Source organism: Vicugna pacos, chromosome 19 (assembly GCF_048564905.1).
Source record: "Vicugna pacos chromosome 19, VicPac4, whole genome shotgun sequence".
In the NCBI taxonomy this organism is placed as follows: domain Eukaryota; kingdom Metazoa; phylum Chordata; class Mammalia; order Artiodactyla; family Camelidae; genus Vicugna; species Vicugna pacos.
This window is the reverse complement of record NC_133005.1, coordinates 39,389,186-39,406,316: the sequence shown is the minus strand read 5'-3', so window position 1 is coordinate 39,406,316 and position 17,131 is coordinate 39,389,186. Positions and strand designations below refer to the sequence as shown.

The 17,131-nt window shown below is 46.2% G+C and overlaps 1 protein-coding gene across 3 annotated transcripts in view; it reads right to left on the bottom strand.

Moving 5' to 3' along the window:
- TSHZ2 (teashirt zinc finger homeobox 2) overlaps window positions 1–17,131 on the bottom strand; it is a 911,650-nt gene that overhangs the window by 41,156 nt on the left and 853,363 nt on the right. The window contains exon 10 of one of the 3 annotated variants that reach the window (XM_031687685.2): window positions 7,542–9,031. The exons of the other annotated variants lie outside the window; for them this stretch is intronic. The gene's annotated coding sequence lies outside the window, so the exon portion shown is untranslated. Of the gene's footprint in view, window positions 1–7,541; window positions 9,032–17,131 lie in introns of those variants that run through there. 3 annotated transcript variants of the gene reach the window in all.

Here is a 17,131-nt window from a genome sequence, read left to right as displayed (position 1 = left end):
TGGTCACTCTGGTCCCTTGTTCTCCTTCCGCATCTAAGCCGTGCTGGGCAGAGGGGCCACTCACTCAGCAGGGTCTGCCGAGTGACTGACTCATCGCGTTACGTATTTCCCAGCTCTCTCTGTTAAGAGGCTGTCATGGAAGGGGGGTTAATACGGAGCGTATATGCACCAGGTCTGCCTTCCATTTTTATAATAAGATGACATATTACTATATGGAGTAATATGTATTAATTATCTATATTAATGGCAGAGTAAGAAAAAAGCGGGGTGAATGCTGCGTACAGGACTTAGGCGAGACGCCAGAAATGTCCTGTCTAAGACTTAGTTGTGCCATTAGGCTGCAGCACGAAGGGAGGCTGTGTAATCTCCTGTCAAGCCTTTTTTTAACTTGGGGAATATGCTCAGGGACGTTTGCAAGTGGACCTGGTACTTACGTCTCATCTACAACCTCTCTCTCTAGAGCCGTGATTCTCTGCTGGGGGCAGATGTTTGCCTCCTAGGGAGCATTTTGAAGGTCCCTTCCCGGGAGGAGGGGGACGCTACTGCCATCTAGACCGTGGAGGCCAGGGATGCGGCTGGCCGCCCAGTCCTCAGTAGGATGGCCCCCACATGAGGACTGCCCTCCCCAGCTTGTGCATGGGGCCAAGGCTGAGAAAACATCATCTTGAGATGTTTCGGTGTGCTGTCCTCAAGGGTCCTCCCTGCATCCAGCTCTGTTCAGGGATCCCCCCAAAGGACTGGACCAATGAGGGGGATGAGTGTGACTCAGAAAAAAGAAGTTTCACACTTGGGGATAGAGTTCAAGGAGTGTGTTAGCCAAAAAGAAATCAATGGAAGCCCCATTATTACTATTATACACATTTATACGTTGAATAGATAATTATATGCTCTCTGCATGATGCTAGGTCAGGGGCGGGTGAGCTTTTTCTTAAAGAGCCAGAGAGTAAATATTTCACAGTTCACAAGCCACAGGGGCTCTGCAGCAAGTCCTCCACCTTGCCACGGTGAGGCTAAGGCGGCTCAGGCAACACGGTAACGATGAGTGTGGCCGGGTCCCTAAAGCTTCATCTACACAAACAGGCGGTGGGCAAGGTCTGCTCCCCAGACCTGGGGTGCTGAGCCCAATTCGAGATGTTGATGCCACAGAGATAAAAAGCAAAGACTGGGCTCTCCAGGAGCTCACAGTCCAGGGGAATTTACAAGTGAACAAAACCTAACTACTGTATGAAGCAGTGAGGCCTGATGAGCAGATTCTCTGGGCACTGTTATTAGGTCCAGTCCCCCTGCGCCGGCAATGAAGCAAGCGTTCTTTCCATATTTAAAGGATCTACTTCCAGCCAGCGTCACTCTGATGACCACCGAGTCTCCCCACAGGCATCCAAAGCACCAGCTGGGCTCAGGGGCGGGGACACCCAGAGCCTTTGCTCGCTCCTCTCGCTCTGAGCCCCGAGCAACCTACCATGATTGTGATGACAGTGATGCACTCAGATGGCCTCCTGCCTCCACTCCGTCCCCGCCATCTGCCTTTCTCACGGCACCAGGGCAACCCACTCTGCATTGCACAACCCGCCCTGCTTAAACCCTTCCCTGGCTCCACTGTCCCGTGGTGGTGGTTGGATTCATGATGTACCCCCCACCCCCTAACACATACCTGCACACACAGGCATTATTTAGCTTCTATTTCAAATGTCAATATAAAAAGTGCAACTAATTGTCGATTTAATGCTGCCTTACTTCTCTTGAATATAGACTTCCGCTTGTGTCTCCTACGACCATGGTGCCTGTGTGTGTGTGGACACGCACACACGTCTAACACACACACACACACATCTGTCATGAGTCCTGTTGTTTCCCTACGTTGTGCTTTTGCTTACTGTTTGCATTCCGGGGTTCAGATACCATACGGATTTGGGGGGAATTGTAGAGGCAGGGATAGACCGGTATATTATCCAGAAAACAGTTTTAGGGTCATAAAGGTGGCGGTATTCAGGAGGCCTGTGTGGAGCAGGTTGTGTGTGTGTTGGGGGGTGGGACGGGGGGATGGGAATGGATTGAGAGCAGAGGAAGGAGCGGAAAACATGGAAGGAAGGGGCTTGAGCCGCGGCTGCAGGCGCACCCATAGAAGCCGCAGCGCCTGCTTCTCCAAGTCAACAGTATCGATCATTTCATCACCGCGTATTTTACTTCCCCCACCAACAGGCATTTCCCAAGCTGTGCATTGGACTAAAATGATGAATCTTAGACAATAGCCAACCTGGCGTTTTGCTGATTTTAATGTGTTTATTGTGTTAGTTATCAACAGAAGCCTTAAGGGCTTTTGGTAATGGGGTCCATTAAAGCCAAAAGGGAGAGAGAGAGAGAGACAGGAAAGAGATTTTCTTCTCTAGGTGTCATCTTCTTAATTTGCATAAATGACAATAGTGAACATCTTGATTCGCTGCCACCTTTGTGAAGCTGGTAGTTGGAAATCAGCCACCATATATAATAATAACCCCTGTTTATGTGTGACAGGCCCTGTCCTCGGCGCCTCGCGAAACTTCCCTCAATCAGTCCTCTAAAAATCCCTATGAAGCTGTTCTTGCTCATTGAAAAAAAAAAGAAAGAGGCACATAGAGCGGATGGTTCTAGTATCAGGTCCCCGAGGGGACAGGGGCGGAGTCGGGGCCGCCCCCAGACCTGCCCCCTGGTGAGCGGGGTGATTTCACGGGGACGGTGGATTTCCCAGTGAGGCCGGGCAGAGGGAGAGAGTGGACATCTGAGTTCACGAGCCCTGGTTTTAAAGTCCACTATACTGGCCACTGAGCTTCATCCTGGATTTGCCTTTTAAGTAAGATTTTTTTCTTGGATTAGAAAAATACTGCAAGAACTTGGTAAAAAATTTCAAACGCCATAAAATTAAAAAGTGCCACATCCAACCCTGGTGCTCCTTTCTGATCAGTCCAGAAATATTCTCTCAACAGATAAACATAAGTGTGCACACACACACACACACACACACACACACACACTAATTCTTATTTAAATAAGATTTTAAATAAAAATCTTACCTAAAAAGAAAAACCAGGACTAAGTTCAGTGGCTAATAGCAGATTCTTTCTTGGGTAAAATTTCTATGTTCTTTTTAACACAAAGGTGAATACCATAGACGTTTGGTATTTCCATTAAAGAATAAACCTTGCGATTGTTCTCCATCAGCACATAAAGGTTTACGTCATTCTTTTGAAAGGCTCTATTGATCTCCTGGTATGGAAAACTGAAAAGTGCCTGTGCAATTCCAACGGGTGGAAAATACCCCTCATTTAAGTAGTGCTGTACCTGGACTAACTCATTTAATCTCCCACCTAACATATGAAAAGGTATTTTAATAGTCCCATTTTTCAGAGGAGGAGACTGAGGCACAGGGAAGTGAAGCAGCTTGCTGGAGACCACATGACGTGTAAGTGTGAGTGGCAGAGCTGAGATTCAAACCACTGGGTCTGGAACCAGAGTCCACGGCAGTGACCGTTGCCCTCCAGGTGAAGGCAATACCCGCACACTCACACCTTCATGTACATGCCCGGATAGATGCAAAAGATATTATTTCCAGCCATAAACTCGCAGGCGAAGAGAATAAATACTTAAAATGTTGTCAGCTGTTGCTACGTTCCTCCCTAAAGAAGTAAGACCATTTCCGCTCCCATCGACAGTGCATGGTCCCATCTTTGAAATGTCAGTTTCTGTATTAAGGCAGGGGGATAAATGGAGGGACTCCTGTCTGAACAACGAGTGTGTCTCTCCTTCAGACAGAACAGAAGTCACCTGAGTTCATCTCGGGTGACTCAGCCGTCTTGATTTCATCAGCCTCTGGCCGAACAAGCCTATCCCACGAACCTCTCTCTTGTGTTGCCCCAGTAGAGAAGCCACCTTCGCTAGCTGCCTAGCAACCCTGCAGGCACACACATCATTACTCACACCGTGCTTAGTCCCGGCAGGACACCTCAGCCCCTTAGGACCATTGGGTCACATTAGTTAGTTGATGGGGTAAGCAGATGGGGTGGGCAGGGCTACTCATGCGCAGACACACAGCGAACCAGTGGCTCGTTTGGATGAACAGAACCTTTGGCGTGGGGCAGAGCAGCTGAGGTCATCACATTCCTCCACTGCCTCTAGGTGGCCAAGCCTACCTATGCAATTAATACAGAATGCTCTGGCTTTGTAACAATGGAGCTGAAGTAGCAGATGATAGGGAAAGAGAAATGCCCCTTAAGTGTTAAATGCTTGATACCAGAGGCCTCAAACTGTTGGCTGGAGAGCTGGATCTAGCCTGAAAGATACATTTTGGGTTTTTTTGGGGGGGAACTGCACAGGGTATTTGAAAAGTCTGGAGTTGTTGCCAACAAATTAAAAATCCGAAATTTTCACATAATAGCTTCTTATGAAAAAAACTGAGAGATTGCGCAACTGACAACTTTGGGTCCAAATTTCTACATGGAAATGACCAGCTGCTACCCCGTCGGGACTGGGCAAGTGCTCTGCTGTCTGCCACATTCCCCACCATTCCCTGTAGTCTTCCATGCTGCCGCTCTTGGTTCATTCCTGCCTGGCTCCTAGGGGCATGTGACTTCAGAGTGGTTGCAGGTGTGCACACCTCATGGGCTTCAACCAGTGATTGACAGGAGCTGTTTGTAACTCCCCCTGCTTCTCCCCTTGGCTGGAGGAACTCAGGCCTGTGCTCTGCACTGGCTCCCCAAATTCTCTGTGGGGCCAAGTGCCCATGTCCCACATGACAACTTGCATGACAAAGTGCCTTCCCTTCTCACCCTCTCCTGGTGCTTCCCGGGATTAGGAACCCTGGTCTCAGTGGCGACTTCTTGGGGAACCTGATCTGAGACAAACACTAAATCGAATGGGGAGGGAGTGTGGGTAAGGAGACGTCTTGGCTGCCTGGGGAGACAAAGAGCCCTGGTGCTTGACTCCCATCCAGGAAACTGGGCCGAGTGGTGGCTGGGTCTGAGGCTCGCCCAGAACAGAGGATGTCTAACGGCTCAGGTGTTCCAGGAGGAAGCTGCTTGCTCGGACCAGCCTGACCCTGGGAAGTTGTCCAGGGAAGGGATGGGCGATGTTCGCTGTGGGCCACGCAGGGGAGAGAGTCGGTGGGGGTGGTGCTGAGTTGTGTTTGACAGGACAGTCCCTTAGCTGGTGGGGGGCCCTAGGACTGGAAGGGAGAGCCACAGTCCACCACTTGGAAGAGGGAGGGTCTGCCTGGATCAGAGAATGCGGGAGAGAGGACTCAGAAGGAACCGTCTAAAGAACCCATGAAAACCCAGCAGTCATGGACTGAATGTCCCCCCCAAAATCCATATGTTGAAACCCTAATCCCCAGTGTGATGGTATTAGTGGTGAGGCCTTTGGGAGGTGACTGGGTCATGAATGGGATTAGGGCTCTTATTAAAGAGATCCACCAATTCTCCACTGAAGACATACAAATGGCCAATAGGCACATGAAAAAATGCTCAATATTGCTAATTATCAGAGAAATGCAAATCAAAACTATAATGAGGTATCACCTCACACCAGTCAGAATGGCCATCATTAAAAAGTCCACAAATGATAAATGCTGGAGAGGATGTGGAGGAAAGGGAACCCTCCTATGCTGTTGGTGGGAATGTAGTTTGGTGCAGCCATTATGGAAAACAGTATGGAGACTCCTCAAAAAACTAAAAATAGACTTAACCATATGATCCAGCAATCCCACTCCTGGGCATATATCCAGAGGGAATGCTAATTTGAAAAGATACATGCACCCCAATGTTCACAGCAGCATTATTTACAATAGCCAAGACATGGAAACAACCTTAATGTCCATCAACAGATGACTGGATAAAGAAGTTGTGGTATATTTACACAATGGAATACTACTCAGCCATAAAAATAACAAAATAATGCCATTTGCAGCAACATTGATGGACCTGGAGATTGTCATTCTAAGTGAAGTAAGCCAGAAAGAGAAAGACAAGTACCATACGATATCACTTATACGTGGAATTTAAAAAAGAGACAAATGAACTTATTTACAAAACAGAAACAGACTGAAAGACATAGAAAACAAACTTATGGTTATGGTGGGGGGGAGGGGGTGGGAAGGGATAAATTAGGAGTCGAAGATTTGCAGATACTAACTAATATACATAAGACACATAAACAACAAGTTTCTACTGTATAGCATAGGGAACCATTCAATATCTTGTGTAGTAGCTGTAATAAAAAAGACTATGAAAACGAATATACGTATGACTGAACTATTATGCTGTTCCCCAGAAACTGACACAACATTGTAAACTGGCTATACTACAATAAAAAAAAAAAAAATAAAGAGACCCGCCGGAGCTCCCTTTCTGCCACGAGGATCCAACGAGAAAACAGCCGCCTGTGACTGGGAAGAGCGCTCTCCGGGAACCCGCCCACGCTGGCGCCCCGACCTCTGACCGCCAGCCTCCTGGGCCAGGGGAAGGAAACCGCTGTTGTTTGGATGCCACCAAGCCTGTGGTGTTCTGTCACAATAGCCCGAGCTGACCAAGACACCAGGAGCTAAAGAGTTCATTCTTTTCTGGAGCCAGGTGGTGGTGATGGTTGTGGAACAATGTTAATGTATTAAGTGCTACAGAACTTGACCCTCAAAAACGGTGAAAAGGGTCCATTTTGTGTGACATATAATTGACTCCAATAAGAACCCCCCCCAATAAAAAAGAAAAAAAGAAAAAAAAAAAAGAGAATCCATTTAACCATCTGCCTGGAGCACAGACTGGGAGCCACCAGCCCAGGATAATAAATAAAGAACTCCTATTCTCAACTCCAAAAGCAAAGGGTCCATCTCATCTCCATGAAATAATTCCTAGGCAATCTATATTAGTAGGGTGTCCTGTGCCAATATTTCTTATCAAATACCATCCTAAAAGCAAGGCCTGCATTATTTTTTTTTTCTTGGTATTTAAGCTGATGGGAAAGTTGGTTCTGTATTTGATTAAGTTCTGCAGAAACTGGACTTGTGATGAGCCATTAAACAAAGACTTTTTTTTTTTTGGTATAGCAATAAAGCCTCCAATGATTAATTAAGTGCACAATGCCAAAACAAGTGTCTTTGTTTAAAACGCAGTGGACAAGACAGCCTTGGGAAAGTTGATGTCTTAAGTAGACGCCACAACATGTTTTTAATTATGTTCAGGAAGACGGACAAGAATAGGAATCACCAACTGTTTAGAAAGATAATTTTTTTTTCGAAGAAAGATTAGAATGAAAAAAACCAAACAGAGCATTATTGATTTAACACAAATGCCATTTGTTGGGCCTTTTGTAATTTCCTTATTAGTGTCATCATTCTGGAGTTCACATCCCCTCTTGTGTTATAGCGTCTGGCATCCACTCAGCTCTTCGCAGTATGATACAGTAAACACGCAGTGATTGCTCATATTAAAATGTTTTATTTGTTGTAACCGTACAACTGATCACACGGTGCGAGTCCTAAATTATCCCAATCATTGCCCAAGCTAATCGGAAGAGAGGGAATCAGGGACCATCTCTGTGAGATAACAGGCAGGCCGAGGGTGCCGGGCGAAGCTGTCAGTTGGAAAAGGAGGAACAGCAGAAAAGTTCATGCAACATCAGTTCCCCATCGTGTCATTGTGAGAATAGCCCACTGCTCGGTTGAAACAGACATCAGCCGGCCTGGATGTTGCACAGGGTGAGGGATGCACTCTGGAGCGGCTTACCTTTAGATTGTATCAGACAGTCAGATTCCATTTGGTTCAACGTGTCCTATCTCGATATTAAAGGTAATAACAGTTCGAGCTTTAAACAAGGCCAGCTCCTAATTGCAAACTGCTGAAGACAGAATGGGAGCCTAACGGTTTGGCCCTTTCCCCCTAAATTGTCAGGAAATGGCCTCAACTCATTTGGCAATCGATGGAAGTATTGTGGAGAGGGGGCTGTGGGCTCTGTATTTCAAGAAGTCATTTAGACGTATCACTCAGAGCACTCTTCCTTGTTGTCCATCCCACTAGGTTTTGAGAAACGGTTAATTATTCATTTTGCTATTAAGTAATGGCTTTATCTTATCATAAGCGTTAGTGATATTGGAGACCGGCTTGTGAACCGCACCAAGATGCTGTCTTTTGTACATTCCTTGGTTTCTTCTCTCCCCTGGTGTGGTTTGAGTATTATCTGCTGGGCGCTGGGCTCTGGGCTGAAAGCGGTAGATCTCGGGGTGGACAAGCAGAACTTTCCCTTAAAAAGCGCAGGCTCGGGGCTTGGAGACCCGAAGGGGATGGCACTTCTGCGGAGGGAAGCGCATTCCCGGCACCGGCAACGTGGAGGCAGAGGAAGGGTCCGGGCGCAGGTGAACGCCGGCGCCTCTTTCTCCCCAGGAGGCTGCGGACACCTTGCACTGCGGAGACTGAGTCAAGAGCAATCCGTTAAATCAAGGTGGCCGATTAGGTGTTGCTGGGGGGGTGCTGGTAACCCCGCTTTCGGGTCCCCTTGTGAAAAGTCGCAGCCGTCTTCGTTACTCATTCGTTGGTGCTTTGGTGAGGGAGGCTTCTTCTGAGGGAATCTGACGTGGAGCCGTGTTCTGCTTGTGGCTGGTATCGGGCGGAAATCGAGGTGACACATTGGGATGAGGGAGACGTGGGGTCATAGCTGACATCTGGTTTGCATCTTGATGGCACTCCATTCAAGTCTGAGCAGATATCACACTCTCCATGGGTCTCCCCTGGGCACAGAATCTTAAGTAGCTGCCCCTCCCTCATTATTTAAAAAAAAATATTTTTATTGAAGTATAGCCAGTTTACAGCGTTGTGACCCCTCCCTCATTCTTTATCCTCCCCAATCCCTGTGCCCTACTTCATTTTCTTTGACACCGATCATCATCTGCCATACTGTTATATAATTATTCAGTTCTGTGTTGGATGGTTTTTCTCCCTTATTTAGGGTCCAGGCAAGAGGGCAGGGATGTTGTCCATTTCATTCTCTTTTGCATCTCCAGGGCTTGGGACAATGCCTGGTACAGAGTAGACAGAACAATACATTTGTTCAGCAAATGGTCAGGAGATGCCGGGGTTCCTACAAGCCACCACAAGCCTGCGGAGTAACCCTGCTTGTCCATCTGCCAGATCGCGGGCTTTTCCTTTGTCCTGGCACCTCCTTAATTCAAACTGCTGCGGTCGCTCACCCAGAGGCCCCAGTGGTCTCCTAAATGTCCGCCTGCTTCCTCCTCTACTCTCTTCAGATCCTGGCTCCATACCAGACTCGCCTTTTCAAAATGTAACTTGGATAACGTCACTTCCTGGCTTAAAATCCTCTCATTGCTTCCTGTCCCTCTTAGAACCAAATCTGTACTACTTCTCACGGCCCACAGAGCTTACTGGAACGATTCTGTTTTTACACCCGTATTCTTTGCTCACTCTGTGCTAGCCACCCCCAGTCCCGTGTTCTTTCAAGACATCATACTCCCTTCCCATTAGGACCCGGACACATGGTGATTCTGTCCCCACTGAGCCTCCCTTGACTGCCTCCTTCATATCATTCAAGCCGCAGCTCAAAGGTCAGGCACCTCAGAGATGCCTTCAGTGACCGTCCTGTCTGAAATAACCTGCCCCAATGATCATCACTTTTTATCACATCACCTTGTTCTGTTGCCTTTTCCTTTTGGCTCTCACCACTAGCTGTTGTTTGCTACTTCATGGTCTGTTCTCCTTCCCTAGGGTGTTGGCACCTTGGTGGCACTGACCTTGACCATCTTACTCATGGCCAATGCCTAGAATAGTCCGTAGCCCACCATGGATGCTCAATGAGTACTTCAGTGAATGATTGGATTGATCTATGGACATAGAACTTCCTGACAGCAAAGGAGTCCCTCTTTCATTCAACTTTCAGTGTCCAGTTCCCCAAAGAATATATGTCAGTGCCTGGTAGTTCTGCTCACATCATTCTTACAGATCCTTATAGATCACATGCCTGTAAACTACATGCACATTCTTAGCTATTCCTTGAAGTTACAATGAGGTTTTAAAAATGAAGTATGATATAATTTAAGGTTTCAATTCAATGTCTGGGAGGGTTTGGAAGACCAGGAGTGGCCAGATAATCACCTCTGGGTCCATAGTCTTTGTAGAATTATTGTAGTTGAGTGTTTTATCCCTTTTCTGGTCCTGCCATGAGTTATTAGCTTCCCAAAGTGAAATCGAAGTCAGTAGCTGTTTTGCAGGTGGAACGATTGCAGATGCCAACCCTTGGTAGAATTACCACATAAAGGGAAGTCTTGGACTTGGGTAATTATAGGATATTTCTTCAATAAGCCTTATCTGATCCTTTTCTGCTAATAATTGTAAGTAATTATATTTATGTGTGAGAACATTGCATGTTAATGAAGACTAGGGCCCTGAGGATTTAAAGAACTTATGAAGCATTTGACTGGATACAACCAATCATTACACATCCTCCAAAGCACAGGGGGAGAAAGGAATTTGTCAAAAAGAAACCAGATAGTAGGAGAAACCCCACACTTTCATTAACTGATAATATTTTTATTAGGTTGTTACTTCCAAGTGTCTTTTAGTACTTGCACTTGAATTTAAATGTCTGAAAAGGCATGGGTATTCAGGAAAAGAAAAGTAATTACACCCTGTAATTCTGATTTAATTACAAGGAAATAGATGTAACATGATGTGATAAAAGTTATGATGGGCTCTTTAAATGATATATGTCATTAACGTGTTAATTGGCATGAAATCTGAACTCGGAGCCAGAGGAATCTTAGGTGAATATGAGGTCAACTCCATTATAGGCAGCCTTATAATGAAAATTCCATAAAAGCATTTCAAGTTTTATTCTACAATGTACTTTCCCCCGTTTATGTTCAATACAATGAAATTCCAGTCTTTTTTTTTTTTTTTTTTTCACAAAAAGGAAGGGGGAAAAAAGGCCATCCTTAAGATACTGGGGTGGTTTAGCTTAAATTTGTAATTGAGTAGACATGGAGTCAGGGCCTGATTAAATAGGAGAGAGAGAGAGAGAGTGTGTGTGTGTGTGTGTGTGTGTTTCTTTTTTCTTTTCTGAGCTCAAAAACCAGGTCATGTTTTAAAAATCCTTTTCTCTCAGCATCTTAGCATAAAGATGAGATGAAATGAATAAAGATTTTGATTATTAAAAGAACACCTTTTCCTCCAAGATGCATCCCATGACCTGTTTATTTTATGTAATTATGATTTGGGGGCTCATGGCCGTAGTTAGCAATCAAACGTGGAAAGAATGCATCTATTCAGCAGAAGGAAATAGCCAAACTAGACTGAAGTTAGTGCTCTAAGAGCGGGTAGGATGCCACATGGAACCTCAGAACCTCAGACCTTCGGCTGGAAATATTTGACTTAAGCCGAAACGAGAAGCTAGTGCATCAACTTCGCTATTGACGTGCCTCGGTATTCAAAGTCCCAGTGCATCTTCTAATTCGACAGCTCTCGGAGACGGAAACATTTTCGTGAGAGCAGCCGCACTGAGACTCCTTTTATGTAATATTCTCACCACATGTACACCCAGGCTGGTGTCTGTCCTCACGGACATCTGTGCATATAAAAACGTGCCTCACGTACATGCTTCTCAGAGAGTTCCTCTCTGTTCCTCATCTCTCAGTAGACATTTAGCCCAGTTTAATCCAAATTACTTAAAAAGAGAATGGATTCCAGAGCATCTGCATTTGGTAATAATCTAAACATAAAGGAAAGAGAGATTCAGGGAACTGGCAGAGGGGAGGACCCTCAGGCAAAGCGGATATTAGGAATGGATTTGATATTTCGCAGCTTTGGAGATGAACAGTGCCTTGGGTAGAAGACCAGGACAGAGTCTGTTTAGTTTGACAGGACCCTGCATGATTCACCCTTCCAACTCACTCACTTCCTCTATTCCACTCAGGGCAGAAGGGCCTTCTTGATGTTTCCTTCATAACCCTAACTCATTCCTGCCCCAGGGCCTTTGCATGTGACAACCCCACTCTCTGAAATGTGTTTTTCCTGCATCCCTCGTTCATCAGATCTCAGCTCAAATGCCAGTTCAGATATCCTCTGGCTGCCTTCTCTGATCACCCAGTCTAAACCAGCAACCCCTTCCACATCTTTTACTTTCTAGTTCCTCCTTCTGCCTTGATTTTCTTCATAGGAATGACCTCTAGATTGTGGCAGATGTATATTTATCCATAGCCTATCTCTTCCCTCTATAATGTAGGCTCCCTGAGGGCAGGCACCGGATCTGTCTTCTTTGGTGCTGCCTTCCCAAACTGAGGACAGCCTCAGGCACACAGAGGTAACCGTGCTCACATCACGTGACTGATGTAGGACTATATCCTGATGCCCCATCCACCAGCTGCCTGTTCTTGGGCTGGTTACTTAATTCGTAGATGCCTCAGTAGTCTTGTTGGTAAAATGGGAATAGGGGTTTTAAGAATTAAATGTTTGAATGTATGAAACGGTCTCAGCATAGTGCCTGGCATGTGACAGGTGCTCAGTACATGTTTGCTTCAAAATGAGAGATTTTTCTTTAGCAAATCAAGACTGGGAAATGGCTGAGAAGTGAATTCTGGAGTTGAGTCTGTATGCAGGTGACAGTTGAAGTAGATGATGGAGACCAGGAAAGCATCCTTCCTGCTCGGTTCCGCTCCGCTCCATGCTGGAGTTTCCTGGGGGAAGTCTGGGAGTTCCTCTGTAAATACTGGGGAGGGACTGAAATACACCCCTTGGTGCACGTGGAGCGCCTCTCTGCACCGCGCCCGGCTGAGAGTCTCCCTGAGGCCGGGGCAGCCTGCTCCTCTCCGGGCAGCAGCTGAGGGAGAGGCAGCACAGAGCACGACTCTAAAACAGTGAACCCAGGAGTCAAGCCAGTGCTTGCTTCAAGATCCCAGCTCCTACTGTTTACTTGCTTTGTGACTTTGGGTGAATAACTTCACCTCTTGGGTCTCAGTTTTCCTATCTGCACAATGGGACTAAAAATCATATTTTTTTCCTCACAGGGCTGTGGTGAGGATCAACTGAGGTACTGTAATGTCCCCGGGTGAGGACCGTGGTACAAAGTTTCGGCACGAGTCACCCATCACGACTTCAAGTGATTCCACGTCTATGTGGAAACAGCAGGAGGAATCTAACAAGCACGTGGTTTCAGAAGCTTAGCTGCAGCCACTGAGCCTGAAAGGTCACAGATGTGAAATAGCCTTAAATCGATGACAAAGGTGGAAAGAGACTGCGTGGCACCTGTCACGAATCAGGGGCTCGACGGTGTGTGGCCAGCCTGTGCCCAGCACTCCACAGTGTCTCCTCATCACACAGTGAAGGGTCACCCAGGCAGGCAGACCTCGCCCATGGCTTGAATCGAGCTTTTCCTAAAATCACTGATTTGAGAAACTCAATAACCATATACTCTCCACCTGACAATCAAAACCCAGACTCACTTCCCAGGACTTTCTGACCATCAGGCCAAGTTGACCAAACACCAGACCTCCTCAGATACTGGCCGTAGCCAGCTCGGCAGTCACCGGGCAGACCAGGCCCCCGCTGGCACCGGGGTGGGACTGGGCACGAGCAGAATGTGACGAGGTGCAGGGGCCCTCTAACAGGCCTGCGGCTCCCGCAGGACCCACTAGCTCGTTTCCATCCCAGGAGGCCTGTAACACCCCTTTCCACCAGGAATGTCCTCTGAGGCTCCAGTCCGCCAAGCCCTTCTGTAAGTTTCTGTTTCCGAAACCGCCCTGGAGGAGAACTGGGGTCGCCTCTCCCCATCCCCGCCGTGCCCAGGCTGAGCGCCCTGCTCATCCTCACCTGCTATTGCAGACATTCATAATTTAAGCTCGCCCCTTCTTTCCTACACGCCACCAACCAGAGCCGGGTGCTGGAGGAAAAATTGAACTCTTTCTCCCAGGATACACTGAAGATCAAGCAGAATCTCATTAAGGCTCACTTCAAAGATTTGTCCTTTATTTCCATACAAACAAGTTTAAATTATCGTGCGTGAATCTGCTGTTAGCAGGGGCTCTGTTCCATTATGCATGATGCCTTAGTGCTCGGTCATGAATAATGGGCAGTGCTCCATTAGCGGTTTTCAGTCGTATGCTAAACTTTGGGAGTGGTTGCGTTATCAGGTTAAAGTTCTGCCCTTTGCATATGTATTTGATTTCTTACTTAAGCTCTCATGCTCTAGTTCATCAGAATAGGTATTGCAATCTTGTTCTAACTAAGCACAGCACAACACATGTTGTGGCTATGATTTCTTCGTTTTTATTATTATTATTATTTAATGTGTATTGAGCATTTACTATGTGCAGAGGATAGTGATTATCCTTGAGTGTATAATATTGTTTAGTCTTCATCAGAAGCCCATGAGATAGGAATGATTATTATTTTCATTTTACAGGTGAAAAACTGATAATTAGAGAAGGATCCTAATTGCCCACAGATAAGACTCTTAATAAATGGTAGTGCTGTTCAAATTAATTGGTCTGACTTCAGACACCCCTAATTATTACATATACATATATTTTTTACTATGTTGTTACTTTCTGAAGAGCTTTTCTAGATAATCTATCACTTGGGAAGTAGTTTTATGTCCATTGTACAGATGAGGAAATCTCACAACCAGGAGGCTGATGGATTCCTGGGAGCGAGAGACCCTTGCTCAAACCCTGGCTTTGCCTCTATCTGATCTGGGACCACCGGTCTTTCTGGATAAGACGAGCTCGTGGCACTAGGGGGTCTGTAATTCTTCCGGGCAGGGGTTTTCTCAATAGTCTCTTCTGATCCCTGACTCTGGAGGCTCCTTAGAAAGACGAGACACATGCTGACCCTCTCTTTCACCCATTGTGTGACCCTGGGCAGATCACTGCCTCCACTTCAGCCTCTTCATCTGGACAGTAGAGGTTAGTACCTGCTTCTTTCAGGGTCAGTGTCAGGAATAAGCGAGGTAGGATAAGCTAGGTAGCAGCTGGGACACCCGAAGCACTTGTACATGTGAGCTTATATATATATATATATATATTATATATAATATTATAATAAATATAAATATATACATATATATATGTTTGCTTTTTTCTTGGGGGGGTAGTTTGGTTTGTTTGTTTGTTTATTAATCAGTGGAGGCACTGGGGCTGGAACCCAGGACCTCGTGCATGCTAAGCACAGCACTCTGCCGCTGAGCTATACCCTCCCCACTCTTGAGCTAATATTTTTGTTTTGCTCCCTTTAAGATCCTTAATACTGTTTAACTTGTGTCTCTCTGATTAACCCAAAGTCCTCTGGTGTGCTACTGGAATGTTTCCTTTTTAAAAAGGACTCCCTTCTTTTAACATCCCATAGCTTGATCAACAAAGTCATTATTTATTTCAATGTTCCTTCCTAGTCCCACAGCCCAGGACAGTGATTATAAGCCAACGGCGCGCCCCGTTGGCCCCTCGCACGACTTAATGAATGATGTTAAGATGGTTTGAAGAAGTTGGGTACAACGATCATCTTTCAGCCCAATCTTAGATTATTGAAAAACCGTTGGAAGGGAAGTTTGAATTGGCCGTAGACTTAATTTTTAACCTCTTGAGTTAGCTGATGTCAAATCCAGCCCCATTGTCAAGACAGGAAATGCTGGGGTCCTCTGGAAAATGTCTTAATAATTCCTGCATTATTTATTCAAGATACTTGGCTAGCTCAACTGGGAATGAGTTTTCCATTTGGAAATGTGTCACAGAATGCCACAGGCAGGAAGTCAGCCTCAAGAGCTGGAGCTGAGAGGCTGGTCCAGGCTCTCTGAACACACACAGCCCTTTCCTGCACAGAATCCCTACTCCCACTGGTGCCGTTATCTGGACCCTTCTCCGCTCACTCATCACCTCTACTTCCACGGGTCCAGATTACATCAGTTCTTCAAGCTTCATCTCAAAGTCAGATTTTTCTTATCCCAGAAACCGCTTCTCCAATGCTATATACTCATGTTGTGCTTTACACTTTTTGAAGTGCTCGGGCAGATGGTACCTTGTTAATCTGGTTGAATGCTATCTGCCTGTATTCTTTGTATCCATTCGCCTTCTGTCACCTGGGACCGAAATCTCCTTCCCCGCAGTGGGACCTAAAGCTTCTCTGCCTTCCCTGCATGCTAAAGGGAACTTTGTTCCACCCCCAGGCCCCTTGGTCTTGTTGTTTAAATCTGGGAAGTGGGTGAGGGGAATAGTAAGAGGAGTCAAAGCTATCGTGATTTATTTACAATTAAAAAGCAGAGAAATTCCACGTGGAAAGGCAAAGGGAAAGCGAGGGAAGTGGCAAAGAAAAACAGAAGCAGAGGAGAAACAGAACCAAAGAGAAACAGAACTTTTTTGGTGAGTTGCTAGGGAGAGCCTGTATTTCGTGCCGAGTGGAGCTCTGGGGCAAGTGGATGGGACGAGTAAAAAGAATCGAAAGCAGTTTTTAATGAATGGATGTTTCCACCCCTCTGGCATTTTGGGAGAGGCTGCAGTAAAGATTTATATTGGTCTACAGACATCTTTCCGTGATGGATGGGCATTTCTCCTGAGAACAACACCCACGTCAAAACTGGCCTGACCTTAATGAACTGATGTTTGTACTGGAATTTATGCATGCATTCTCACCCACCCCGCAGCACACGCATGCTCCAGAAAGCTTCCCCAGTGCACAGCTTGGGTCCCATTTTTATTCATGTTACCCAGGAGGCCTTGCTCTGATTGGTTTCTTTAGCAAAAAGTGCTGATTTGTCCACGTCTTGGAGACACATGCCTTCTGATGAGTCCAAGCTCCTCAGTGCCTTGTGGGTCGTCTGTCTGATCAGCGTGTTCGGCCAAGTCACCTGCGATGGACCCGGAGTGCGCGATGGACAAGGTGCTTTGGGCTCAGAAGCTGTGGATTTGTATTTCAGCTTTGCCCTGAATAACCACGCAACCTGGGCAGGTTACTTAACTTCTCTGTGCCTCAGTTTCCTTATCGAAAAAGGTTGTTTCCTCTAGATTGTTAAAAGTAAGCAAGAGCAAAGTGGTTCACGTTTTCTACATTGATGGAACCAGAGAATATAAGGCTTAGACGGGATCTGAAGAAATGAGCACTGGTCCTGAGATGGCAAATCATTT